The sequence below is a fragment of the Peromyscus eremicus genome, chromosome 4 (genome assembly GCF_949786415.1).
Source record: "Peromyscus eremicus chromosome 4, PerEre_H2_v1, whole genome shotgun sequence".
NCBI classification, from domain to species: Eukaryota; Metazoa; Chordata; class Mammalia; order Rodentia; family Cricetidae; genus Peromyscus; species Peromyscus eremicus.
Genome location: NC_081419.1, coordinates 13077842 through 13105184, shown reverse-complemented (window position 1 = coordinate 13105184; position 27343 = coordinate 13077842). Strand labels below are relative to the sequence as shown.

General features: G+C 39.5%; 1 protein-coding gene across 2 annotated transcripts in view; it reads left to right on the top strand.

The window, feature by feature from the left end:
• Scai (suppressor of cancer cell invasion) overlaps positions 1-27343 on the top strand; it is a 98048-nt gene that overhangs the window by 6471 nt on the left and 64234 nt on the right. The window lies entirely within an intron of this gene.

The following is a 27343-nucleotide window of genomic DNA, read 5'->3' as shown; positions in this document are numbered from 1 at the left end:
AGATACATACATACACACACACATACATACATACATACATACATACATACATACAATGTTGTCATTTAAAAAATTAGTTATTCGTGTGTGTGTGTGTGTGTGCGCGCGTGTATATTTGTGTATAGCATAGTGTGAATGTGGGGGGTCAGATGAAAACTTGAGGTGGTTGGTTCTTTCCTTCCACCACTTGTGTCTTGATCAAACTCCAGTCATCAGGCTTGGCAGCAAGTCAGCCATTTCACTAGCCCAAAAGATGCCTCTGTTACTTCAACTACTTAGAATGTCCTGAGCTGCTGCTTTTTTTTTTTTTTTTTTTAAGGTTTATTTTTATTTCTATGTGCTCGCATACATGCATTCAAATGCAGATTAGCACCCATGTGGACTAGAAGAGGGCATTGGATCCCCTGGAACAGGCAGTGTAAACTAAGAACTAACTCAGATTTCTGGAAGAGCAATAAGTGCTCTTAACTGTTGAGCCATCTCTCTAGCCTCTGGTATATGTAATTTGTTTAAACAAATTGGAATACTACTGGAATGCTTTCTAATTCTGGGTTCTTCAGATGTAGACATAGTAATATATGGCCATGCTGGGGAAAACTCATATTAGTGGGGAAAACACAGTGTGATAACTTTGTTTATATACAAAGGATTTATAGTTAACTCTGCTTACTGGTGGTAAGGGTAGATTCCAGGCTTTTATAGGCCTGAAGGCCAAAAAGGCTAATTTTGGTGATAATGTGACTGTTGGAATGATAGAGATGAACATAGACAAAAGCAATGCTTCTCAACTGTTAATGGTTTGGATCTAAAATGTCCCCCAAAGGCTCATGTGTTGAAGGCTTGGTCCCCAATGCAGCAGTGTTGAGAGGAAGAGGGACTTTGAGGAAGTGATTGGATCATGAGGACTCTGACTTCCTCAATAGGTTAATCCATTGGTGGGTTCATAGTCTGATACACTATTAGCAGTTGATAAAAACATATGGAGGTGTGATATAGTTGAAGTGAATGGATCTTGAGAGTCTTATTTCTTGTCCCTAGCTAACACATCAACTGAAGGAGATTTTTGTTTCTTAAGGAACATTTGGCAGAATCTGGAAGCATTTGGTTGTTAGAGCTTTGGGTATCTAGTGGGTGGGAGAATGCTGCTACACATTCTGCAGTGCCGTGGCAGCTGCCTCAGTTACCTACTCAAATGTCAGCAGTGTCTACATGCCTGTAATCCCAGGCTTCAGAAGTTGAGGAAGGAGGATTGAAGAGTCAAGGCCAGTTTGGCTATATATAGCCAGTCCCTGTATTTTGGAAAGTTAATAATGCTGAGACAAATTCTGAACTAAAATTTGAATTACAATGCTTTTAAGTAATAGCACTTAGACAGAGTATTTAACCTTTGACTTTAATTGCTTTCTCTTCCCCTTATTTTTTTTATAGGATCAGGTTAGGTAGTCCAGGGTAGTCTTGAACTTGTTTTGTTTTTGAGAGAGGGTCTCTCTGTGTAGCTCTGACTGTCCTAGAACTTACTTTGTAGACCAGGCTGTCCTTGAACTTGCAGTGATCTGCTTGCCTCTGGCTCTGGTTTTGAGCATTTGACTTTCTTGCCTCAGCCTTCAGAGTGCTGGGTTTAGATATATACACTACCATGCCTAACTTTTATGCTGCAGAACTTATGTTGCAGAGAACCCAGGTTCAATTCCCAGCACCCACATGGTGACTCATAACCATCTATAACTCAAGCTCTAGTCCCTTTTCTGGCCTCCACAGGTACAAAGCACAAAACTTGTTTACAGACATGCATAAAAGCAACACACAAAAAAATAGAAATAACATAATTTTTAAAAAAAAAATAGGTCTATTATAGGTGGGTTGTAGCAAGGTTTGGAAAACCCTGTTACAGGTTTCAGATATTACTTGAAGATATTCTTAGTAAAGAATAAATTTAAAGGTTTTGATAGTCACAGGATGCTAAGTCAGACATAGGAGTGGGCTATGAATGGCTTTCAAAGGGATTAAAAATAGCCCAAGATAATTTTGCTGTAATCAGCAACAGTCTTAATTCTCTACAGATAGTTAAGTCATTTGGCCTTGTATAATTTTTAACAAAGGTTCAGCTTTTCATTTTTTCTTTAAATTTTATTTTAGAGCTCTGGGTATTTAGGTTAAATCTTTGTTCTGATATATCCTTTGAATAAGTTCTTACTTACTGATCCTGAGGGGAGTCAGGGGAACTGGGGCTGATCTGGAAAATGGACTGGTCCCTCTAAGAGGGCCTGCTCCTTATACCTGGGGTTTTTGCTTCACCCAAATTACAGCTATTGAAATGGTACACGCTGGGCGGTGGTGGCGCACGCCTTTAATCCCAGCACTCGGGAGGCAGAGCCAGGCGGATCTCTGTGAGTTCGAGGCCAGCCTGGGCTACCAAGTGAGTCCCAGGAAAGGCGCAAAGCTACACAGAGAAACCTTGCCTCGAAAAACCAAAAAAAAAAAAAAAAAAAAAAAAAAAAAAAAAAAAAAAAAAAAAAAAAGAAAAGAAATGGTACACAGTGCTCCCTGGGCCAGAAGAGGGTGTCAGATCCCGTCACAGGGCTACAAAGAAAAACTCTATCTATAAAAACCAAAACAAAAAAAACAAAACAAAACAAAAAAGAAAGATTTGAGAAGCCATGAGGAACCAAAAGAAGGGTAGGTTTAGTTTTCAGTTCTCTGTTGAAGACTTAGTACTTATTTAGATGATGGAACCTGTAGAAAGTGAGATCTAATGGAAGGAATACGTCGCTGAAGGGGACTTTGGGCCCCAGAGCCCTTCCTGTGTCTTTACTTCCTAGTTCTGTGAGATGAGTGTGAGCTCCTGTCATGATGTACTATGCTGCATCAGGCCCAAAATAAATAAATTAGCCAAGTAACCATAGACTAAAATCACCCCCCAAATCATAGGCCAGAGTAAATGTCTTTTGAATTCATATTTCAGGTATTTTTGGTCACAGTGATGGAATGCTTGACTAACATGGGTCTTCAGAGTTTGATATGTATAATGGTCATGGACAGCCTCAGGGCATAAGATCCTTTGGGTTCTGGCCCAGAGATTTTGGAGTCTGGGTTTTAGTTTTCTTTGCTTATTTCCCTCTGTGATTGTGCTGTTTGTCTAGAACTACTGAGAACTGTGGTTTCAGACCTCCTCTTTTTATAACGTCTCTAAGGCTCCCTTCCCCTCCTTCATTTTTCTTATACTGTGTACCCCAGGCTGTATCCCTAGTGTGGGGATTAGATGTGACAACCATGCCTGGCAGCTCTCACCTTTGTCTGGGCACAGTTTCCTCAAGGAATTTATATTATCAGGAAACAAACGTAAACCTCCCTTGGGAAAGAAAAGGAGACTTGGGGATTGATGAATATGGTAAGAATAAAAAAAAAAAAATGGATGCATTAATGTCTTTCTTTTTATTTATTATTTTTTATGTATGCATATTTTGCCTGAATGTATGTCTGTGTGCTCACATGTGTACCTGGTGCCCAGAGGCCAGCAGGTATTGGATCACCTAAACTGGAGTTATAGACACTCATGAGCCACCATGTAGGTGCTGAGAATCAAACCTGGGTCCTCTGGAAGAGCAGCCAGTGCTCTTAACCATTGAGCCATCCTTGTAACTCCTCCCCTTGTTGATTTATTTATTTATTTATTTATTTATTTATTTATTTATTTATTTATTTATTTATTTATTTTGAGATAAGATACTGCTTTGTTGATATGGTCTTGAACTCATTGGCTCAAAGGGCCCATCTGCCTCAGCCTCTGGAATAGCTGGGACAAGAGAAGAATATCACTATGCCTAGTTTAGCTACTTTTATTTCCTTAGATTCTTTAGGTCTCTCTGTGATTTTATAGAATGAATATATATATATATATATATATATATATATATATATATATATATATATTGTTTTATGTGTGGGATATTTATTTGTCAGGCCTGGAACTGAAGTTACAAATGGTTGTGTGCTGCCATGTGGGAACTGAACTCGGGTCCTTTGGAAAATCAGCCAGAGCTCTTAATTGCTGAGCCATCTCTCCAGCCCCTTTTAATGATTTTAAAAGGATGTATACAATGTCATGTTTATGTTCTTCTGAACTCTCCTCCCTTGGAGTGTAAGCTGGATTTGGTGGCATGCTTCTAATGACTAGAGAAGACAACTGACTTGAGAAGGCATTACTTCTCAGACTGGGGTATAAAAAGACTGACTTCTCTCTCTTTATCTCTGGGGGAGACCATGTTGTGAGGCAGCTCTGAAATGATAGAAACGAGGATGTGAAGTAGGGGAGACACATGAGCAGCCACCACAAGAGTGAGCCTGCTGGCAGCCCTTCTGCTGGGAGCCACGTGAGTGGCTCACATGAGTAAGCTTGGAGGAGATCCTCCTATGTAGATGAGTGTGGGGATAACTGAAGTCTGGCCTACTCTACTACTTCCTGTATCTCTCTATATGTCCTAAGCCCTCCAAAACCTCTATGTCTCCACCCTCTGATTCAATGTAAACTTTATTGGCAGTCTCAGATGTGTCAGAATGTGATCAAAATATCACAGGATATCACTATTTAACCTTGGCTGGCCTAGAACTCAGTAGGTAGAAAGCCTGGTCTCAATCTCAAAAGATCTGCCTGCCTCTGCCTTCTCAGTCTACCACCACTGTGCCTGACCTTACTGTTATTTTTGAAGAAAAAAAAAACTTTAAAGGAGGGTATATCATATGTATTGTAAAATTCTTCAAACTTTAGGAGACGTGAATGCACTACAATGCATATGGGGAGGCCAGAAGATGGCATTGGAGTTGGTTTTCTTCTTCCATCTTTACATGTTTTCTGGGCATTGAATTCAGTTTGCCAGGTTTGCATAACAAAAGTCTTTACTCTCTGAACTATCTAACTGGCCCCTGGCCTGGTGTTGTTTTTGACCAGAAGCCCCTGAAAAAGCAAGCCTTCTCAAAATTGCATTAATAGCACGGATGTGTGATTGCTTTTAGTTTTTAGAGACAAGGTCTTATATAGTCTAAACTGGCTTTGAACTTTCTGTGTATAGATAAGTTTGAACTTCTGATCCTCCTGCCTTGTACAACCACATCTGGTTTATACAATGCAGGTGATCAAACCTAGGACATTGTGCATGCTTCCATCTGAAGTACAGTTCTAGCCTTCGTAGAAGGAATATACAGTGGGCTAAAGCTAAACCTGAACAAGACAGAGCTTACACTTTCCGTATGACCCCACAAATGTCAATGTATTTCCCTTGAAAATATAAAATAATTGACCATATGCCTGAGTACACATTCCACAGCCTTGGGATATTAATCATGGTTACATTCAAAGAGTGGAAGTCTTCTTGTGTAGCTAGGCTAGCCTCAAACTCTTACTCTAGCCTCAACCTTGTGTGTGCTGAGGCCATACGCATGTGTCATTGTGCCTCACTTTCCATCAGCATTACTTATTTATATTTCTGCTTCTTTTATAGTGAACTATAGCACAAGGCATCTGAGAAAAAAATATGAGTGTATATATTTATTCAAAATTCTTACCTAAAATGTATACTTTATTCACCTATTTGTTAGTGTGGTGGCACTACTCTTTTTTGTACTACCCAGAGAGCTGTGTTGTATTTAGTCTTACTTAAATTTCTTCAGGTTCTTGAAAGGGACAGTGTCTCCAAACCTTTTTTTTTTTTTGAGATATGGTCTCATGGAATCACCACATTCTACTCCTTGGCCCCCTAGGCTTGTAGTCATATCATTATGCAAAATGCATTTAATCCTATTTAAAAAGTCTCCATCGTATTTTACAGTCTCAACACTGTTTTGAAGTCTAAGCTTCAAGGCAATCTCTTAATTGTAACCCCCTGTAAAATCAAAATAAAAAATAAATTGTGTATTTTTACCATACAGTGGCATGAATATATATTACCATTCCAAAAGGGAGGAATTGAGGTATAGTTTGGAAATAGTGACCCAAAGGAAGAGTAAAACGCAGCAGGGCAAACTCCAAATTCTGTAGCTCCATGTCTGATGTCAAAGCTACTGGTCCAGCACCATGCCTGCATACTTCCATGCACCCTATCATGATGGTTATGGACTCTAACTCTGGAACCATGAGCCCCAATATGCATCTATTCTTCCAGCTTTGCTGCCTGAAATAACATGTCTTTCTCTTAGCTTGGTTCCACTCCCTGCCTGCAGCTCTCCTTGGCAGATATCCCATGGCTCTTGTACCTTTAACATCCTGGGGTCTCCAATGAAATTCAGGCTTCATTTTCACAGCGTCACTAAATGGCCTCTCGGGACCTCCATGCAGGGACTCTCTTGACACACTTCTGGCCTCAGAGGCTCTCTTTAACCATGAAGAAAGATTCCACAACCCCTTTTCTCCTGTACCCTTCATGACTCTGAAGCCAGAACCATGTGGCCAAAGCTGTCAAGTTGTGTGCCTGCTTAGGATGGAGCCTGGTATCCTCCTTGAATATTTACATAAACTTTCCTTTGTAGTACCTTTTAGGCAGAGAAAATAATTTGGGCCTTTTTCCTTTGACAGTTGCAGGAATATCTGGGTAGGATCTTGCTCCCAGGGCACCACTCTTTTTATTCCATTTCCCATCAAGCCTCTCCTATGTCTTTCCACACGAACCTTGGCTCCAACAATAAATTTCCTGATGCTTCTTTTTTTTTTTTTTTTTTTTTTTTTGGCTCAGGCTATACATTTCATAGTTCTTTTTGCTTTGCTTTCTTTTTCTCATTGTAGAACTACATGAGAGTGATTACTAATAACCACATGACAGAGTCACTATTAGGTTGTATTGAAATTTCCTGTGCCAACAAAATTAGTCTACAAGTTTTCAATTTAGTCTCAGGTAGATTCTTAGGACAAAGGCAAAAACAGCCACATTCTTTGCCAGAACATCACAAAAATGGTCTCTAGCCCATTTGCTAATAATACTGCCCCCATTTGAAACATCTTAAGCTGGGCCTCCATGACCCACATTGCTTTCAGCACTACTGTCTTCCAAGTTTCTACTAGGATGGCCCATTGAGCCTTGCTTACAGGGTTCAACTCCTTTTCTAGTCCAAAATTGACATTCCTTAATACACAAACAAATAACAACAAAAACCAGTATCATCAGACCTGTTACAGCAATAGTCCACTCCCTGGTACCAATTTCTGTCTTACTTTTCTGTTGCTGTGATAAGACACTATGGCCAAGGCAACTCAAAAAAAAAAAAAAGGCATTTAATTTGTGGCTCATGGTTCCAGAGAGTTAGAGACCATGACCACTATGGAGGGGAGCATGGCAGCAGGCTGTCAGGTATGGTGCAGTAGCTGAGAGCTCACATCCTTATCTGAGAGCAGGAGGCAGAGCTAACTGGGAAAAAAACCTTATAGGCTTTTGAAACCTCCAAGCCAGTGACATACCTCCTCCAACAAGATCACACTTTGTAGTTGGAAGTTTTCTCCGGGTCCCGCCATGCCTCCACAGTCCTGAGGCTCGCCTATAAAATAACCACTCAGAAGCTTATATTAATTATAACTGCATGGCCATGGCTCAAGCTTTTTGCTACCTAGTTCTTATATCTTAAATTAGCCCATAACTATTAATCTATGTATCACCACATGTTTCGTGGCTTTACCTGTGTCCCATACATGATGTTTCTTGGGTGGCTCACTGGCATCTCTCCTTCTTCCTGTCTCTCTCTTTGAATTTCCTACCTGCCTCTAAGCTGCTCTGCCATAGGCCAAACAGCTTTATTTATCAACCAGTCAGAGCATTCAACTACATGAACCTATGGGTTCCATTCTCATTCAAACCACCAGAAAGGGTCCATTCCTTGCTCTCCCCTTCTTACACATTTCTTTACATTGTTCCCCCAGGATACAGTTAAATTATTTAAAAACATTTTGATCCTTTCAGGGTCGTATTTTTAAGCTTTATTAAATGGGACTGGAATAGTATGAAGGGTTGTCATTACTAGGACGTATTATTCTTTACTACTGTAGCATGACACTGTTGAATCCTTAAGGATTAGAAGGCTTTCACCCGCCTGGCTGGTGGAAAGAGGAAGTGTGTAGCTCCAGCCTCTATTTCCTCTGATCCTGTCATATATTCTTTCCCCTTGGCATTTTTCTTTCTCTCTTGGGCAGTGTGTTTACAGGAACTTACACAGATGGGGCTCCAGTGTTTTCTCACTGTGCAGATGCACCTGTGGGAATCTTGCTCTCTAGCTACCTTGGGGCCCCCTCATGCTCAGTCTCAGCTTTTCAACCAGGACATCTTGGGGCTTTACCTGGAGTCCTTTTCTGCCTTTTCTGTGCCTGCACCAGGTGTGCTGGCAGAACAGTGAGCTGGGCAGTTGTTTTTTATCTTGACTTTACAATGAACTGCTATTGCCTGGTTGTTATTGTTGCAGCATCTGGAAATTGTAGTTTAGCTGTCTCAGTCATTTTTGGTTTGGCCAAATGTGAACGTGTTTGAGATATTTTCTTTTTTCTTTGTTTCTTTTCCTTTTACTGTTTTGGGTGTCCTATAGGCTGTCCTGAACTTACTTGTAACCAAGGCCTGAGCTCATTATGCAGCTGAAGATGACCTAAAATTCCTGATCCCTCTGCCTCTACCTTCCAACTAAGATTATAGGCATGTGCCTCCTGCCTAGCCTTGAGATAGCGAAAATGATCTGCGTGTGTGTGTGTGTGTGTGTGTGTGTGTGTGTATTTGTGTATGTATGTTTCTCTAATCAGTTAATTTGATGTTTTGTTTTTTGAGAAATAGTCTCATGTAGCCAAGGCTGGCCTTTAACTTCTGATTCTCTCTCCTCTACCTTTCAGTGTACTTGTATGACAAAAGCATCCCTAGGCTAGTCTTGAACTGTAACTGAGGATGACTTTGAATTTCTGATACTCCTGCCTCTACCTCCAAAGTGCTGGGATTAAATGTATGTGCTACCACACTTGACCTACCTTTTTCTTTTAATGGTTAGGCGCATTGCCTAGTTAATCTATGTACTGTTTTCATTTTGGAAAATTATAGGATTATTGAACTTTCCATTTTCAGCTTTGATCCAAATGTGCTTTTCTAGGAGGACAAATGGCTTATACATGGTCATGTATTGTGTAATGAGCTCATTTTCCAGTCCTGTATTTTAGACTGTTATCATCATGATATATATGTTTAAGTTGTATACTCTCAGCCTACACCAAAAATCCCAGCACCTAAAAGGCTGAAGCAGAAAGATCGAGAATTGGAGACCAGCCTGAACTATGTAGGAAGACCTTGTCTCAAAAAAGAAAGTAATTTAAGCAAACAAAAAATTTGCATTCTCTTTGTCCTTTCTTATATGGGGCAAATTCTGGTGTCTGATAAAACTTTGGACCATCTAAGGCCAAGTAGATGATGTGAATTGGGTTCAAACATACTTAGGTTTATGTTGAAGTTTTTAAAGGAAAGACTAGTTCTTTCTGGCTTTTCTAGTTTTATAAAAACCTTCACTTTTTATTTTTCCAGGGGTGGGGAGTGTCACAGTGCAAGGGTGGAAGTCAGAGGACAGCTGACAGGAAGTCAGCTCTCTCCTTCCTTTATGTGGGTTCTAGGGCTTGAGCTCAGATTGTCAGGCATGTGCAGTAAGTGCCTTAACCAGTTGAGCCATCTATCTGGCCCTATTTCAGTTTTGAATGTTTATTTACTTCTTTTACAATGGGTTATTATTAATGGAGAAAGATGTTGGGGTTAAAAAATAAATTGAGACTAATGAATTGAAACTATGGGTCTTAAATATTTTTCATAAGGTTTTATTTATTTATTTACTCTGTGAGTGTATTTATATGTATGTGCATATGAGTACAGATGCCAAGGAAGCCAGAAGAGAGCATGGCATCACCTGTGACTGGAATTAAAAATGGGTGTAAGTTACCATGGGGGTGCTAGGAATCAAACCCAGGACCTCTGCAAGTGTAACATTGAGCCATCTCTCTAGCCCCCAAAACATGCTGGGGATGTAGCTCAATGGGCCCTTTAGTTCCATGTTGTAAAGGGGAAGAGGAGTAAGTAATCTCAGTCTGGCTATATGGCTCAGTGGGTAAAGGCATTTACCACTAAGCCTGATTTCCAGAATTCAATCTCCAGGACCCACATGGTGGAAGAAGAACTGAATTTTGCAAGTTGGCCTCTTAACTTTTACATGTGTAACATGGCACTCACACATACCCTTGTGCACACATAAACAAAAAAATATAAAAAAAAAATTTAGAATTCACAAAGCTAGTTGAACTATGACTCAGGTTTTTGAAATAGTACCAATACTACTGTTGTAATATATGAACATTTAACTTTATCAACTTGAATTTATTGCTGGTCTGCCAGATTTTAATGTCAGTACTTATGTTTAGGAGATCACTTTGCAATATTTGGAACATTATAAAATGGTGAAATAATTTGATATAATCTGACTGGAGCTCATGCTTTTAGAAACTACCATGTTTCAGAAGCCATCCTAACTTTGAGGAAATATAAGCTCAATGGTTAGTTTGGATTTGTTTGTTTGGTTGGTTGGTTGGTTGGTTTTGTTTTGCTTTGTTGAGACAGGGTCTCTCTGTGTAGCCCTGGCTATCCTGGAAATCACATGAATCCACCTGTCAGTCTCCAGAGTGCTAGGGACTAAAGGTGTGTTGCCACCATGTCTTACGAATTTGGAAATATTTTGCTTAGTACTGATTTAACTTTTGTGTCAGCTGTAACTAGTAATTTATGGAAGAAAATTCTATTTTAGCTTTCATAGCTAATAGTGTAAAGAATTTCCCCTCAGTTAAACATACTATTAGAAATCTCTGTTTTGCAGAATTTGTGAGTTTTGTTTGTTTTGCCTTTAATGTGGTGAGATCTGACAGAAGATGATTTAACAGCTAGAATTAAACTAAAATCTTTTGGGAGGTTATTAAGTATTCGGATTCTAAAGCCTAGAGCTAAGGGCTGGAGAGGAGGCTTAGTGGTTTAGAGTGCATACTGCTTTTGCAGAAGCTCATGAGTTTGGTTCCCTGATCATGAATGTGGCAGCTTACAAACCTCCTATATAATTTCAGCCCCTGAGGCGCCTACATCATCTTCTGATCTCTGCTAACACCTGTACCAAAACACACACACACACACACACACACACACACACACACACACACTTAATAAAATAAACCTCTGGTTGGTATGTAAAATGAATAAAATATTTTAAATGAAAGAATAAAATAAACCTTTAAAAGACAAAGCTGAGAGCTAATTAAAATTACAGCAAGACTATGTTGCATTCGTTAGTCTTAGTATTAAGATTTAGAGTTAACTTTCTGTTTGTTCATTTTTTGTTTTTGAGACAGAATCTATGCTAGTTTTTATGTCAGTTTGACACATGCTAGAGTCATTTTTGAAGAGAGAACATTTAAGTTGAGACAATGCCCCCACTACATTGGCCTTTGGCAAGCTTGTGGTGCATTTTCTTGATTGATGGTTCATTTGAGAGGGCCCAGCAGTGCCATCCCAGGCTGTTGGTCCTGGGTGCTATAAGAAAGACTTAGCAAGCCATGGGGAGCAAGCTAGTAAGCAGCACCCCTCCATGATCTCTGCATCAGTTCCTACCTTGAGTTCCAGACCTGACTTCCCTCAATTATACACTATGTTAAGGACTTGTAAGCAAAATGAACTCTGTCCTCCCCGAGTTGCTTTTGTCAAGGTGTTTGATTGCTGCAATAGGAAGAAAAGACTAGAGTCTCACTGTGTAGCCCTGGCCATTCTGGAATTGCCTATGTAGACTAGACTAGAGTAGGTAGAGTTTTTTTGTCAGGACCGCCAGCCAGCTCCCAAATAACCATACAGACTTAATGTTAATTATAAATGCTAGACTGATAACTTAGGCTTGTTACTAACTAGCTCTTACAACTTAAATTAACCCGTATTTCTGATCTATGCTCTGTCAAATGGCAGTACATTTTTCAGCACAGCATGTTCATCCTGCTTCCTCTGAGTCTCTGGCAACTGTGACTCCACTCGTCTTCCCTGTGCTCTTTTTGTCCAAAAGTCCCGCCTAACCTTTTCCTGCCTAGCTATTGGTCTGTCAGCTCATTATTAACCAATGAGAAAAATATGTATTCACAATGTACAAAAAGAGTGTTCCACAGCATTTTTCCCTTTTTTGTCTAATTAAATAGGAAGGTTTTAACTTTATCATAGTAAAACTATATAAAATAAAAACAATTATTAAGTAAGAATTACAGTTACAATATCCGGTCCATTTGTATTTGACAAATTTAGAGAAAATACTCTATTATCTATCTTACCTTTGTGATAGGGAGTTTTATACCTAATTTACTTTTTATCATAACTAAGGAAAACTGTAAGTCTAACTATTTAGTCTTTAACTTCATCAAAGACCCCACAAGGGTTTAATAACAACAGGGCTATCTGGCTGCCTGGATAATAATTCAAAATTCTTCTGTAATATTGAGGCATCTATCTTTGGCCTATAGGCCTAGTATATCTGACAGACATTTCTAAGAAGCAGGGAATTTTGAAGGACTGTTTTACCTTGTCTTGGCAAAGTTTAGCATTCACTTTCTTTTGTGTCCTGCTGGTCCAGTTTGGACAGTATACTGTCAGCAGTTGAGGCAAGGGCAGTTTCTTTGCCCAGTGGCTAGCTTTTGCCATAAAGAAAGCAAATTCCATACAGAGTTTTTTCAGTGCCCATCATTTTCTTTTGAAGTAAATTGGTGCTGTCAGGAACAGACCAGATATGTCTCACTGTCATGAAAAACCTTACGTTATTTAACACCTTAAATGCCACGTTCTTTAGGTCTTTAAAGTATTTGAAGACCATCTATCTAAATATATCTGTTTAACCTTGTAAACATACCTAATATGACAACAAGTTTATTATAGATGACTAACTACTAACCTGTATTTTTTTGTTGTTGTTGTTGTTGTTGGTTTTTGTTTTTGTTTTTGTTTTTTTTCCGAGACAGGGTTTCTCTGTAGCTTTGGAGCCTGTCCTGGACTAGCTCTGTAGACCAGGCTGGTCTCGAACTCACAGAGATCCACCTGCCTCTGCCTCCCGAGTGCTGGGATTACAGGCGTGCGCCACCACCGCCCAGCTGTATTTCTTAACTATACATTACGTTTTAAAATGAGCTGCATAAGCACAATACTCCAAATAAGAGTAGAAACATAATACAATATAACAAAAATAACTTTAAATTTGTATCAATAAACCAAAATCTATACCAATGTAAAATATTTTGAGATTAATAGTTGCTTTTTGGATTAAAGTAGATTCAATAATCTATACTTTGCATCTATCTTATCATTTCTATATTATATCCTTCTTTTTTCCTTTAGAAAGAGATCTTTGTGACAGAGTGGGACATTGTCCCAATAAATAAATAAATACCCCTACTTTTAAAAAAGTGTATTTATTTACTTTGAGATATTATTTTAGTAAGTCAATTTGCTATATGTCTGGAAATCCCCTTAAGTGAGAATTAGTTATGCAATCAGTATCATAATTACAGTCTTATTAGGTTAAAAAAATAATGACATATTTGCAAAACATTTTCAAATGCATTTACTTAAGCAGAAATAAGACATTAACCCCAGCAAAGATTCTGATCTAAAAGAAAGTTAACCTTCAGGTTTCTAGTAGGTGTATCTCAATACATTCAAAATAACTGCCGATATTTAATGAATTCAGTATGATTCTATATTTTTCTCACAACACTTCCTGATCACACTGGAACTCTATATAGACAGCTGGCCTGGAACTTATAGAAATCTGCCTGTCTGTGTCTCTTGAATGCTAGAATTAAAGTTGTGCTAGGATTAAAGTTGTGCATCACCACGCCCAGATAGGAAACATTGTTTTTTAAAATAGTTTTATATCAAACGAGTCAGATGATTTGAGTTGTTTTATATTTCTCAAGTCTGAAAAGGATGTACTTCTATGACGCATGCATCAGACAATTACATTTAGTCCTGAGAGAGATTGGCTGATAATTTTTTGTTGTTGTTTGATCTCTGTCTAGTTTTGGAATCAAGGTAATCTTGGCCTCATAAAAAGAGTTTGGAAATGCCCCTTCCTTTGTTATTTTAGGGAATAATTTGAGGAGTATTGATGATTGTTTTTGAAGATGTGGAAGAATCTGTGATTAATCCATTTGGACCTGGGCTTATTTTTAGTTGAAACACTTTCCTTAAATTTTTCCTTTCATTGAAAATAAATAATTTTCTTACATAAAAAAAAAAAAAAAAAGAAAGAGATCTTTGAATTTAACTCCTTTGTTTAGCTTTTTTCCTGACCATGACCAATAACAACTTGTAACCAACCTCCCAAATGATGACAAACATCTATAACCCATCTTTTGGGAATGTGGGCCTTGTTTTTTCTAGACTGCTTCCTGTTGTCTGGGGGCATTGGCATCTTTGGGGGAATCTTGAGAAAATCAGGATAATTCTTAAGTCCTGCCTGGAGTAGTCTGTGAGGTTGGATCACCTCAGCCAGCAGCCTTGAAGTTGTTCTGGATGTAGAACTCTGAAGAAACTGCAACAGAGGTGTTCTGAAATACTGGATCACCTGGGCCATTCATTTAAGTATACACTGTGCGTTATACACAAGTCAGCCAAAGATGATTTGTTTTATGTTTGAGCAGGTAAAATATACATTAAATGTTTTATAGTTTTTCTTAGGTTTATGTCTGTAGCCAGGATTTTCAGGGGGTCTTCCTTGATTAAACTTGATCTTCATCAATGCTGAATGAATCCACAGCCTTTCATTTTCTGTGGGAACAAAAGTTTAACCTCTTCCCCAAAGCAACACATCTTTTCACTTCCATTTTGAAATCAAGATTTTTTTTAAATATATAGGTTGATTTAATCTATCAACTTCCATAATCCAATGTCTCTTAGCAACTACCACTCATTTATCAGCAATCAAAAATTCAAAGACAGCACAGTAACATACGAGATCCAAACTCGCTATATATTTTCCGTCTCTATGTGGCTTATTTTTTTATTATTATTTTACTTTTCTCTTTAAAGACTTTACTGTTAATTTTAAACTACTTACTTTTTTTCTATGACTGTCTATACCCTGTGGGTGAATTTCTAAACAGTCTTATTAAATAAGAAACACAGAGCCAAATATAGGAGTCAAAGCCATAGAGGTGAGAGAAATAATGATAGAACTAACCTTAGCTCACCATGCCGCCTTAGCTTCCCAAGAGAACCAGCTTCTTCCTGTCTAACCTGTGCCTTGCTGTTCTGCCTTCTTATTGGTTCTTAGCCCAGCCACCTCACTTTTTCATCACTGCCTGTCTGTATAGACCTCCAGGTCTCTCTGGTTGGTACTGGGATTAAAGGCATGTGTCACCATGCTTGGCTATGTCCTTGAACACACAGAAACTCTACCTGCCATGTGATCAGAATTAAGGATGTGTGCTACCACCGCCTGACTTGTTTATGGCTGGCTATGACCTCTGATCTCCAGGCAAACTTTACTAACATACAAATAAAATATGACCACAATACCCTTTCTATCTTCTCTCCCAAGCCTATGTACATTTTTTAACACACTGTAACCCATTTAGTGGGTTTTCTTTCCATCTGAATCTGTCTTTACTTCATATTTTAATCTTTTCTGTTTGCATGAGCAAAACCTTGAACTTGCCATGTCGCTTAGCTGATCATCATGCTGATGGCTCAAGCCCACAGGCAGTGGCCTGGAGATGCCTCTTTGTATTTAGGGCCCCAGTGAGAGATTGCAGGACTAGGAAACTGTGTTTGACTTTGTGTTTTGTGTGTTTGGGACCTTTTCTTAAGCTTTTTGCGTTTTATGTGGATATACATTGTCGGACTTTGGGCGCCATTTGTAGGCAGTTTTTTTTTTTTTTTTGGTCCAGACCACCACACAGAGACTTAATATTAATTATAAATGCTCAGCCAAGTTTATGCTTGTTACTAACTAGCTCTTACACCTTAAATTAACAAGTATTTCTTATCTATGCTTTGTCACATGGCAGTACCTTTTTTCAGCACGGCATGTTCATCTTGCTTCCTCTGAGACTCCGCCCTTTTTCTCTGTGCTCTCTTTTTTACTGCAAGTCCCGCCTAACCTTTTTCTAGCCTAGCTATTGGCCCGCCAGCTCTTTATTAACCAATGAGAGTAATTCATATTCACAGTGTACAAAAAGATTGTTCTACAGCAGGGGCTAACCTCAAATTCACAGAGATCCACCTGCCTCCTGAGTGCTGATAGTAAGTCTACACTACAATGCCTGGCTTGAAGTTCATTTTTTAAGTCTGGTTACAACTATGTAACAAGCATCATACTGGGCACTGCCATTTTTCCAGTTACTTGTGAGAGGTAAGTTTTTAGATAGTAGTGACAGTTGTTGCGATGTCATCTCCATTGTGTTTTGGACTAGAACTATTGTGTTCTCTTGTCAGTTGGAGAGTCCAGTGGAATCCCTTTCTAGTGACCAGCCTCATTTTTGGATTGTAGTTAGTAAGTGTAATTTTAGTTGTGACAATAATGTTCAGGATTCATGTGATGGTGTAGCTATATGGAGCATAAAATGGGATATGCTTCCTTCCTTTGGCTCACAATCTAAATTTAGTGGGCAAGAATTTCCTTTCCTGGATGTCATTAAAAATAGAAAATACCCATCTGTCTAGAATGGATTATAGAGATGTGCCTTAGAGCCAAGTATATAACTCTGGCTTCTGTCCAGCTCTAGGATTCTTAGAAAAATAGTGTGTGCTTTAATACAGAGACCAAGAGTTACAGTTGACCTTGAATTGTCCTCTAATTGTGTGGACCTGAGGAAGACCTGAGAGGATTGAGCTTTGAGGAGTAATTGAAGAAATGAAGCAGTGCTGCCTGGCTAAGGAAGCAGTCAGCTTTGCAGTAGAGGCCAGTCCCAGTCCTAGTTTTATGAATATGTATGAAGTGCTTTCCTTCAGTGCCTGGAATATAGACCCAAGTTTAGGTGATGATAGTTGTTATTATTGCAGATGTTAGTATTACTTCTGATTCCTTTTATTTAAAAAATTGCCGACTGCATGGCATGGTGACATACTTCTTTTTTCTTTTTTCTTTTTTTTCTTTTTTTTTTTTTTTTTTTTTTTTTTTTGGTTTTTCGAGACAGGGTTTCTCTGTGTAGTTTTGCGCCTTTCCTGGAACTCACTTTGGAGACCAGGCTGGCCTCGAACTCACAGAGATCTGCCGGGCTCTGCCTCCCGAGTGCTGGGACTAAAGGCGTGCGCCACCACCGCCCGGCGGTGACATACTTCTTTAATCCCAGCATTTGGAAGGCAGAGACAGGTAGTATGTTCTGTAAGTTCCAGACCTAGTAGTGCTATATATACTGAGAACCTGTCCCAAAAACATCAGCAAAAATAAACAAGCTATAAACTCTAAAAAAAATCTGCCAACTAACTGATAAAAATAGAACTTTAATTTGGATCTTAGGTTATATTAATGCATCTAACAATGTTTGGAGTAGTGGAAATTATGTGGGAAAGGACTGAAAATCACTGCCCCCAGATACAGGGAAACAGTCTAAGAGAAAGCCATCAGTGCAGGGACAAGAACTTGGAGAAGAAAGCCATGGAATTCAAGGCACTGGCTTATTTATTACCAGATCTCAGATACTTTTCTCAGTTCATTCAAAAGGTTATATCAGGTAGTAGAAAGGCTGGGAATCATCAAATTGGAAATGTACATCTAAATCAGCCCTCTGTTTATAATGCCCCTGTGGCTCCTCAGTTCCCTTAGTACACAGTTCCAGGAAACATGATGCAGACCAGCTCTCCTAGCACCATCTTCCTCCTCATCAGTCTAGGTGTCACACTTCTGTTACACCTGACCTTCCTGCTGTTGCTTAGACACACCAGGAAGGTTGACTCGTGGCCTGTATTCTTGTTGTTTTTTTCTGCCTAGAATGCCAGATTTCCCTCATGACCAAAAAATAGAAAGCTGGGATTCAAATATATTATGCATCAATTTGCACAGCAACATTAGTCACAGTAGCCAAAAGGATAAAACAACTCAAATGTCCATCCATGAATGAATTTATACACAAAATAGTGTACATATCCAACCATACTCTATTGTAAAAAGAAATTAAATGCTGACAGATGCAACTGAGTAAACTTTAAAGACATCTTGCTAAGTAAAATGTCAAGTATTATAAGAATAATTCAGCGTCCGCAGATTGATTCCTGTAGTCCCAGTACATAAAAGAAAGGATAAGATTGACAGTAGCCTATATTACAAAGTATAATCCTCTCTCAGAAATACCCAAAACAGAAGAGGAGGAAGAAGAAGAGGAAGAGGAAGAGGAAGAGGAAGAGGAGGAAGAAGAAGAAGAAGAAGAAGAAGAAGAAGAAGAAGAAGAAGAAGAAGAAGAAGAAGGAGAAGAATTTAGCATACCTTATTAACAGACATGTAATTTCTCCGTGTACATTATTTGCACCTAAGCTTGGAGCATTCAAATTCAGGTAGAACCTAAGCCAAGGTACTAATGATAGTACTTATACTTTGTTGAAGCAAAAGCTTTTCTTAGCTAAATTCTGAGCCAGGAGGTGGTGGAGCACCCCTTTAATCCCAGGACTCAGGAGGCAGAGACAGGCAGATCTCAGAGTTCAAGACCAGTCTGATCTACAGAGTAACTTCCAGAACAGCCAGTGCTTCACAGAGAAACCTTGTCTCAAAAAAAAAAAAAAAAAATCTGTAGGGATTACATTGTGCTCAGTGTAACTTGGGGACTATCTGAATATGTTTTTTCTCTATTTTTTACATATGGAAATGTATATTTGTCACTGCTCTACAGGCAGTGTAATGAGGGGCTCTGGAAGAATGATGGAGATTATAAAAGAGGCAAACTAAAGTGTCCTGCAGTAGCCAACTTTATTCAGAGCATTAGCCAATTTATACTCTGAGGGTTAAGAGGAGTCACATGAGTAAAGTGTACAAGGACAAGTTGCATATGACAGACATGTTTTTTTCATAAAGACATATAACCAAATAGCAATAGCCAGTTGTAATGCATAATCTGAAGTAAACTCACTCCTATCCACTACACCTGTGAGGGGCACGAAAACATAATCCAAGAACAATTCTTTGTTTTTGAAGAAACTGGGTCACAAGACTCTTGTCTTGGTTTCTTGGAGTTTTCTCACAAGCACTCAGAAATCTTCTCACATGACTCCATTCTTGGACTGTGTTCCAACAATATTATTTTTCATTTTAATTTTTTAAAGATTTTTTTTTTAATTTTGTAAGTATGAGTGATTTGCCTACAACATCTGTGTCTGTGCACCACATTCATGCAGTGCCCAAGAAGGCCAGAAGAGGTTGTGAGATTCCCTGGGAATCTGCCCTGTGAGTATTAGGACACAAACTCAGGTCTTTTGCAAGGGCAATGTCTTAGTTTGGGTTTCTATTACTGTGTTTAAATTCCATGACCAAAAGCAACTTGGGGAGGAAAGAATTTCTTTAATCTTATACTTCTACATGACAGTCCATCATCAAAGGGAAGTTAGGGCAGGAACTCATGCAGAGACCATGGAGAAGTGCTGCTAGTAAGCTTGTTCCCCATGTCTTGCTCAACTTGCTTTTTTATGGAACCCATGACACTAGCCCAGTGATGGCACCATCCACAATGGCTGGGCCCTCCAACATCAATCACTAAGAAAATACACTGTAGCTGGGTGGTGGTGGCGCACTCCTTTAATCCCAGCACTCAAGGGAGGCAGAGGCAGGTGGGTCTCTGTGAGTTCAAGGCCAGCTTTGGCCACAGTGAGTTCCAGGAAAAGCATCAAAGGTACACAGAGAAACCCTGTCTCGAACCCCCCCCCCAAAAAAAAAGAGAAAATACACCACACGTTTATGCACAGGCCAATCTGATGGAAGCATTTTCTCAATTGACAGTCCCTCTTCCAAAAGGACTCTACCTTGTGTCAAGTTGATATAAAGATTAGCCACTCCAGTCCTTGTTTTTGTGTTGCTTTTTTTTTTTTTTTTTTTTTTTTTTTTTAGAATTGGAAGCAGGAAGGAGAGTTTTGCTGTTGTAAATGTGCTTGCTGATTGAAGAATAGAGCACATCTCTGCAAACCCAGGAATTATTTAAAGTCTATTAAAACAACAACCTGCCCCTTATATCTTTGGTTCTAGCCTGAGTAATTGCTTTTAGCATAATAGCTATTAACCACAGACAGAATGAACATTTAATAACTAAACTGAACACATCCCTTCACAGTGCACTAATAGGAAAAACACTACCACAGTAATTCTCTCCCACGTCTGACCTGCCCTCTTTCTCAGCTTACCAACATTGTGTTTTTCTGTATCTCACTGCCTCATTTTAGGAATTCAGAAATTATAGTGATCGTGGTAGAACATGGCAGCATGCAGGCAGACATGGTACTGGAGAAAAAGCTGAGAGTCCTACATCTTGCAGGCAACAGGAAATGGTCTGTGACACTAAGCAGTATCTTGAGCATAGGAGACCTCAAAGCGCACTCCCTCAGTGACACACTTCCTCCATCAAGACCACACCTCTAATAGTGCCACTCCCTTTGGGGCTATTTTCTTTCAAACAACCACACAGTGTACTACTATGTCCGGCATCAATTCTTTTCTTCTTTCCTCACTGAATCACAAGATTCAAAGGAAGAACATTTTTTGATGAAAATCATGCATATCTCAATCTAAAATACTTAAATATGATAATATGATGATTTTGTATATAATCATATTTTAATATATTTTAGGACTTTAAACTCAGGTATTTACTGAACTAGAAAGTTAATACATTTTATCTACATTTATTTAATATGCATGTATATCTACACAAATACATAAAACAGTTGTCATGGAATATGATCCAAGATGTATTTTAAATGACAAGTACAAGTTGCATAGTTTATATTGTACAATTCCATTTTCATTTAAGAAGTGTTTGATATGCAAAAAAAAAGGATTTGAAATGGCATGTAGATGTTTACTGTGAAGAACCCTAGACAATGGAGTGGAAGCCAAAGTCCTCCAGCTGAGCAGAATCAGACCTTGATATTCATAGGAAAATGACTTGCTAGAAAGAGTTTCAGAGAGGAAGAAAGTAGGGCTGGGAGGAGACTGAGGCTGGACCCCAAGCAGAGGTGTGACATCAAGAAAAGCCGGTTGGACAGCTGGAGTTAAACTAAGTCAGTGACCAAAGAAAGGAAATAGAGCCTGTGGTTCTTTACTGTTCTGTGTCCTCGGGACCTCCAATGGAAGGAAGGGTAGGTCAGGAAGTACCTAGGCCCTGCATGAAGTTACCTTACAGAGACTGCAGGTGCTGGTGTAAGAGTGAGAGCTTGGAGTTGGAAGAAATGTGGACAGTTTCCTGGCAATAGTTGTGGCTGACAGCAGATCAAGATTTGAAGCCAGAGACTTGGTTTTTGAAATGTACAAATTGACTTTAAACTCTCCAGGGCTAACTATTGTGGTGGTTCCACAGAGATTTGGGCTGCTTCTCCTTGCACTGCTGTGCTATCACAGGGTTGTTGCCCAGAACTGTGTGGTCCATAATATTCAAAATGACGTTCATATCCTGTTAGAAGACAGAGGGAAAAGGCAAGAAAAGAACACATTAATTCTGATGAGGACCAGTTCTGGAAATTATATGTTACTTCAGCTCAAGTCCCATTAGCTGTGATTTAGTTTCATGGCCTCCCCTGGATGCAAGAGAAAATAGTTTTATTCTGCTTGGTCTTGTGCCCAGCTAAAATAGGAGACTATTATGCAACTGTTTCTATAGAAGGAAGGAGCATGTATCACAGAACCATCTGTAGACATTGCCACTTTGTATTTTACAAGGATATTGGTTTGGTTGGTTTTTAGTTTCAACAAGCACACATTTTATTTTAATTGTGCACAGGCTGGGTCTCTAGGAAGCAGAATTTGAGACAGAATTTGGTGTATGAGCTATTAAATAGTACCCGTAGGTCTAAGCACTGTGGACATGACAGGAATGAAGTAGGATTTGGCCAGAGAAGCTGCTGAGATTCTGTTCTGACAGTAGCCATCACTGACTGCCTTGCAAGCCCTGGAGCTGCTGTCCTAGCAGAGTTGCTCTGTATCAGGCTGGAGTACCTGGTTGTGTATGTTTTTCAGTTTTTGTCCAGCTGAATTTGCTTCTGTAGTTGCCCCAAAAGCAGCTTCAGGGGAATTCTCACAAGGGAGTGTTCCAAATTATGTCTGATTTGTGATTAAGACCCAGAAAGAAAGCTGGGGAAACTGGAAGATTCAAGGTCCTTCCTTGTTTCTGCCACTCATTGGGTTTAGGCTACCATGGGAAGAACTTGACTCAGCAAGGCAGCTTTGCTAGGTGAACCCCACAGGGGCTAAATTTGCCCACTAAGTCCTTTCTTAAAGGAGGTTGGGTGGCACATTTCTATATCACAAATGTATTCAGAAGTAATTAATACATTTTATTTATCCATTTTATAATTTGAAAAGCTAAATTTGCTTATTCTTTCACCAAGAATTTCCTTTTTTGTCTTTTTGTTTTGTTTTTTAAGACCAAGTTTCTCTGTGTAACCACCCTGTCTGTCCTGGAACTCACTTTGTAGACCAGGCTGGGCCTCAAACTCACAGAGATTTGCCTGCCTCTGAGTGCTGGGATTAAAGGCATGAACCACCCTGCCTGGCAACCAAGAATTTAATCAACTACTGTCTGACACTGGAGATAAAGAAATTTTAAAACAAAGTTTCTCTCCTCCTGGGGATATTTGGAGATAGATGGTAAGTAAGTAAATTCGTAATATGTTAAGTAGTTAAGGTTCTTCTCTGACAAGGTGGTTTGATTGGATGTTGAGTGAAATGATGAATTAGATATGTAGGTCTTAGGGGGAAGAACATTCCAAACTGAGATTTCAGTAAATACCAAGGCAGCTATGGAAGGGATGTAGTGTGTTGGTATGTTTGAGTGTAGTGGTGGTATTTGCTCCTCCCATGACCTTGGACTATACAGGAGGGGGGAGGGCAGGAGGTGGTGCTTCTTGCCATTGTATGTGACCTCTTTTAAAAGGAAAAGGAAAGGGGTCTCGAGGTCCCTGCTTCCTGCTTCCTGGTGTGATCGAACTGCCAGGTGGATTAGCTCCCGGTCAGATCAGAGGACAACTTCAGCTGTCTACTCAGTTCTGTATTCATGAGTGTATTTCCTCCATTTATATCCTAATTAATTCCCTAATACTCCTTAAGCAGACTCCTGTGGATTCCTCTCTTTATTTGAGAGCAGCAAGGAGCTGTGTAGCTGGAGTCAACTAGAATGATAGAATGAAAGATGGTAGGAGAGTTCTGGTCATATGAGACCTTAAAAATCCATGGCAAAGACTTGGAGGACCTTCTGAGAATGGAACTATAGGAAAATGTTGAGATGAGAAATGATACAATCAGTCATGTTTTTAAGAGATCACTTTGTCTGTTGTATTAGGAGTACACCATACAGGAGTACACCGTACCTGAGCAGTATGAAAATGTGCAGTCCTTAACTGAGATGAGCAAAATTGTGAATAGAGCAGGGTTGGGTTTTTTTTTTTTTGGGGGGGGGGGGGGCAGTTGGTATTCAGTTTCCAATATGGTACGTTGTCAGCGCCAGTTGGCCATCCCCACAGATGTCAAGTAGGAAGTTGTAAAAAAGGAAACAAATAAGGCAAGAAGTCTAATGTGCAGCTTAAAATCTTGGGAGTTGTTAGTGTATATAGTTGGTATTTAAAGTCATGAGCATAACCAGGCTTGGTGTCATGTCCCTATAATCCCAGTCCCTGGAAGACTGATGCAGGAGATTGCTGGTTCAAGGCCAGTCTGGCTACATAGTGAATTCAAGGCCAGTCTGGCAATCTGGGATATAAAGATCCTGTATTTTAGGAGGGGAAAAATGGAAATAAAAAAAGTCATGACTGAGTATAATGGGCACTTTATAATAAGTGATGAAGAGAAAGAGAAGGTCTCAGATCTGAGGTCAAGAACATTCTAATGCTTGGAAGAATATGATCATCTGAGACTGTTCCTCAATGTGACTAAGTAACATCAGTGAAGACTTGCTTGTCTGACTTTGCTGGTATAGAGATCATTAATACTGACTAGTAGTGCTTTTGTAATGAAGGGGACAAAGTGGATTAATTGATGTGAATGGAAGAAAACTGAGTGTAGCCAGAAAGACAGGTCTTTTAAATAATTATTTGTTTTGAGACAAGCAAAATGGAATGAACCACCCTGGGCCTTTTAAAGAGTTACACTATGTAGTGGTTTGAATAAAAATTGCCCTCATAGACTCATAGGGAGTGGCATTATTGGAAGTGGGGCCTTGTTGAAATAGATGGGGCCTTGTTGAAGGAAGTATGTCACTGAGGGTGTGGGCTTTGAGGTTTCAGAAGTTCAAGCCAGGCCTAGTGGCTCACTGTCTCTGACTGCTGCCTGTGGATTTAGATATAGAACTCTCAGCTACCTCTCCAGTACCTGCTTGCCTACATGCTTCCTGCCATGGCAATAATGGACTAAACCTCTGAACTGTAAGCCAGCCACAGTTAAATGTTTCCTTTATAAGAGTGTCTGTGGTCATGGTGTCTCTTCACTGCAGCAGAACCCTAAGACACCAAAGGACAGAAAGGCTGACATGAAAGCTGGAGCAGCATTGTGTGGTGGAAAGAGGGAAGTCAGGAGGAATGGCAGTTCATTTGATGTTTTTAACTACTCAGTAGAGAAGAGACCGTTGGTGGCACTACTAGAACAGAAGGAGATTTTTGGATAACTGTGGGGGATGTAAGGGTTAATACATAAGTAGAAGGATTGTTCTCAAATAGGAGCATGCTCAGCTTAATCAACAAAACGGAAATAAAGTAGTATACATGGCAACTGGAATGTGTTTGGCTATGTGTGGAAGAGCTGTACTGATTGAATGACATTTGCCATTAACTGAAGCATAGACTGTTTGTGGAAAGAGGAAGAAGTAAAACAGTGCTCTAGGAAGCTGAAGAGTGAATGGAATGGGGAATAGAATGGAAATGCCCTTGTGAGGTTGTGGATGGAGAATTAGGTCAGTCAGCATAATTGTGTGTGTTGGCCTTCTTCAGCCATATTTAGGTGCTCATAGTTAGATGGTTGCATTTACCAAATAATAACAAAGTGCATTATTTGATGTCAAAGCTCTTATCATGAGGTTGGAGTTATTTGAATTGCATTTAGAATTTTATCTTTTTGATTACATCTGTTTTGATAGGCTGAATGTAGTGAATGGCAGTCATTAAAAAAAGGGCATGGCATTGTTCCAGACAAGGTTTTTGGATGAAAATTATAGGATTTAATTCCAGCTAATATATACAAAAAAGGAATTCTTTGAGGGCTGTAAAGAAGTTCACAGCTGATATAAAGTATGAAAACTCTGGTCCAAGATGTAGTCAGGAAGCAAGGGAGGGGGGCAGTCTGGAGTGAGTGCAGTGGCTTCTACCTGGATTCCATCTACTCAGGAGGCTGTAGCAGGAGCATCACTTGAGCCTAGGAGCTTGAGACCCCTTTAAAAAAAACAGATAACCAACCCATAATTTAGCTTTCATGCCTTGTTAGTTATCTGAAGTAAATCAAACCCATATTCACCTACTAAAAATAGTAAGAAAGGAAACAGTATCTAAGTCTTACAGGTGTGGTGGTGCACACCTGCAATCCTAGCAGTTAGAGGGGTGACGGCAGAGTTAGGAGTTAAGATCCAACCTGTGTTACGTGAGACCTTGTTTCAAAACAATAAGAATGGTTTTAAAGCCTCTTAAGAGTGTGATTTCCAGATGGGAGTAATCAGAAATGGCTAAAAAGTTACACACACACACACACACACACACACACACACACACACACACAATCTATAGTACCTAGTAAGTTCTGAAAATCTGTATCTTTACATATTAAACAGAGTCAGGTTTAGCTGGATATGGTTGCACACATGAATTTGAGACCAGCCTAGGCTCCACAGTGAGACCTTGTATCAGAAAACAAAAGTCAGGTACTGGAATCACAGGATTTTTTTTGTTTTTGTTTCCGAGACAGGGTTTCTCTGTGTAGCTTTGCGTCTTTCCTGGAACTCACTCTGTAGCCCAGGCTGGCCTCGAACTCACAGAGATCCACCTGGCTCTGCCTCCCAAGTGCTGGGATTAAAGGCGTGAGCCACCACTTCCCGGCAAGGAATCACAGTTTTATGTTCTTAATCTTTAAAGTTTTTCTCACTACTGAAGCATGAGTTGACATTTCTAATTGAGAAATTTTCATTTTATTTGTATTTATTTATTTATTTATTTATTTATTTATTTTAATTTATTGGGGTTTTCGAGACAGGGTTTCTCTGTGTTGTTTTGGTGCCTGTCCTGGATCTCGCTCTATAGACCAGGCTGGCCTTGAACTCACAGAGATCCACCTGGCTTTGCCTCCCAAGTACTGGGATTAAAGGTATGCACCACCACTGCCAGTCTCTGTAAGGTAACTTCATGCAGGGCCTAGGTACTTCCTGAAAGACAACTCAGCTAAAGACTGAAAAAGACAAGAAAGGCTATCTCATCTGAAATATAGACATGATAAAAATGAAGGTGGATGGAGAGATGGCTCACTGTTTAAAGGGCACTTGCTGCTCTTGAAGAAGACTCGAGTTCAGTTCCCAGTCTCCCCATTCAGTGCCACAGTAGAACCTTCTCAATGATCCTGTACCCTCTGTGTGCTTGACTGGCTTGTTTGGAGGCTGTTTAGTTTGACCAAAGGTTGAGTAGTAGTAGTTTTAAGAACATTGGGTTACAGACCCTTCTGTGCCATCTTCCTTTTTTTTTTTTTTTTTCTGAGACAGGGTTTCTCTGTGTAGCTTTGGTGCCTGTCCTGGCACTCACTCTGTAGACCAGGCTGGCCTTGAACTCACAGAGACATGCCTGGCTCTGCCTCCTGAGTGCTGGGATTAAAGGCGTGTGCCACCACAGCCTGGCTGTCTTCTTCTATTTTTGAAGGCTACTGTGTTGTGTAGAGCTCACAGTCTATGGTCTCAGCCTTTCTAAATAGATGAATGATGAAATGCCAGAAGCAGTACATTTTTTTGTTGAAGCACTAAATCTGCAACATCAATATTGATTTTTCTTCTTGAAATAGCCTAAACTAAAAGAACATATCTGAATTAAGACTAAGGAAGAAAAGCATGTTGAAACTTATTAAATATGCAGGTTGACCTAAGGATTAGAGAGTTCATATTTATGGAGCAGAAAATGTACTGGTTGTTAGCTGTATATGA